Consider the following 2,558-nt stretch of genomic DNA (forward strand, 5'->3'; position numbering starts at 1 on the left):
GAGCCGGGCGGGGCCGGGGGCGGGCCCGGGGGTGGGGATGGAACTGGGAAGGGCTGGGATGGGAATGGAAAAGAAGGGAAAGGAAGGGATGGAGCCAGAGCCGGCAGCAGGACACCCCCCCTGCGCCCAGGGGCTTCGGGAATGTTCGTCCATCCCCGGAATGCGGGGGAGTTGGGGGGCAAATAAAAGGGGTGAGATAAACAGAGTGAGACCCCCCCCAAAAAAAGGGGAGGAAAACAAGGGGGCACCCGGATTTGAACCGGGGACCTCTTGATCTGCAGTCAAATGCTCTACCACTGAGCTATACCCCCGCTGCGGAGCGCTGCCCGCCGCCCGCAATTGCACTGTCACTGAGCCGGGACACCCCAAAACACCGACACCCCCCGCAAACACGGGCACCCCAACCCATACCCACCGACACCCCAAAACACGGGCATCCCCGCAAACACGGGCACCCCAAAACACGGGCATTCCATACTTACTGACACCCCAACCCATACCCACCGACACGCCAAAACACGGGCATCCCCCACCTACGGACACCCCAAAACACGGGCATCCCCCGCAAACACGGGCACCCCTCAATCACCGACACCCCAAAACACGGGCATCTCCCATACCTACGGACACCCCTCAATCACCGACACCCCACACCCACAGAAACCCCCCAAACACCGACACCCCACAAACACAGACACCCCTCAATCACCGACACCCTACAAACACCGACACCCTACAAACACCGACACCCCATAATCACTGACACCCCACAAACACGGACACCCCTCAGTCATGGACGCCCCCGATCCAAAACACCCCACAAACACGGACATCCCCCACCCATGGACACCCCACAAACACGAAACACCTCCCCACCCACAGAGCCCCCCCTCCGAGCACCCCACACCCACGGGCATCCCCCAGGGACACCCCCACCCACGGATGATTTTTGGGGTTTGGGGGCACCGAAAAGAAATTTGGGGATCCCCGGATTGTCCCCACTGCGGGCAGCCCTGGGGTGACCCCGCTTTGGGCTGCGGGGGGGCTCTGGGCTGAGCCCCCCACTCAGGGACAGCCCCACACTGACACCCCCACTCAGGGACACCCCCACTCAGGGACACCCCACACTGACACCCCCACACTGACACCCCCACACTGAGGCCCCCACACCCCCGGTGTCCCCCCCCGACCGGGGGCGGGCAGAGGCTCCAGCCCCCCCAGAACGCCCCCCTCCCACTCCCGCCGAGTGCCCCTGGGGGGACACAGCCCCCCCAAAAGCCCCCAAAACCCCAACCCCCAAAACCCCAAAACCCAAAACCCGAAACCCCCCAAAACCCCCCAAAACCCCCCAAAACCCCAAAAGCCCCAAACCCCTCAAACCCCCAAACCCCCAAAGCCCAACACCCCAACACCCCAACACCCCCCAAAAGCCCAAACCCCTCAAACTCCTCAAACCCCAAAACCCCCCATAACCCCCCAAAACCCCAAACCCCTCAAAACGCCAGAACCCCAACCCTCAGAACCCCAAAATCCCAAACTCCTCAAACCCCAAACCCCACAAAACCCCAAAAGCCTCAAACCCCCAAACCCCAAACCTCAAACCCCAAACCCCAAACTTTAAACCCCAAAACCCCAAACTCCAAACCCCTCAAACCTCAAACCCCAAACCCCCCAAACCCCAAACCCCTCAAACCTCAAACCTCAAACCCCCAAACCCCCCAAACCCCAAACCCACCCCGAGCGCTCCCCCGGCACCTCCAGCCCCTACAGGATTTTGGGGGTGCGTGGGACCCCCCAAACTGCCAGACGCGGGGTTTGGGGGGGCAGAGCCGCCGTCCGGGACCCCCGTGGCGCTCGGGGGGGGGGGGATGGATTATCGCGACATGTCGCGCTGGGCGGGGGCGCAGCGGGGGACGGATGGGGACAGCGATGGTGTCCCGGAGCGGGGTCAATATTTGCTCCCAAAGCCGCTGGGCAAACACGCGGGGAGAGGGAAGGGGGGCCCGGATCCCGGGGGGGGGCCGGATCCCGGGTGCCCCGCCGGTCCCGGAGCACCGGGAGGGAAATTTGGGGTCACCCCACGGAGCTCGTGTCACCCCCAGAGCGCCCCGATTCTCGGCTGGGGAAACTGAGGCACGGCGGGAATGGCTGAGCGTAGGGAAGGGGAGGGGGGGCTCCAGATTGTCACCCCGGGGTGTGGGGGCACACAGGACACCCCGAACTGCACCCCAAAACACTCTGAGCTATGGGGGCCACACAGGGCACCCCAAAATCGCCACCCCGAGCTGCGGGGGCACACAGGGCACCCCAAATTGCCATCCTCCAGCCGTGGGGCACACAGGGCACCCCAAACTGCACCCCAAATCATCATTCTGAGGTGGGGAGGCACACAGGGCACCCCAAAATCGCCACCCCGAGCTGTGGGGGCACACAGGGCACCCCCAAAATCATCATTCTGAGGTGTAGGGGCGCACAGGGCACCCCAAAATCACCACCCCGAGGTGTGGGGGCGCACAGGACACCCCAAATTGAACTCAAAATCGCACCCAAAATCGTTA

The sequence above is a fragment of the Fringilla coelebs genome, assembly GCF_963513975.1.
Source record: "Fringilla coelebs genome assembly, chromosome: 27".
Taxonomy (NCBI): Eukaryota; Metazoa; Chordata; class Aves; order Passeriformes; family Fringillidae; genus Fringilla; species Fringilla coelebs.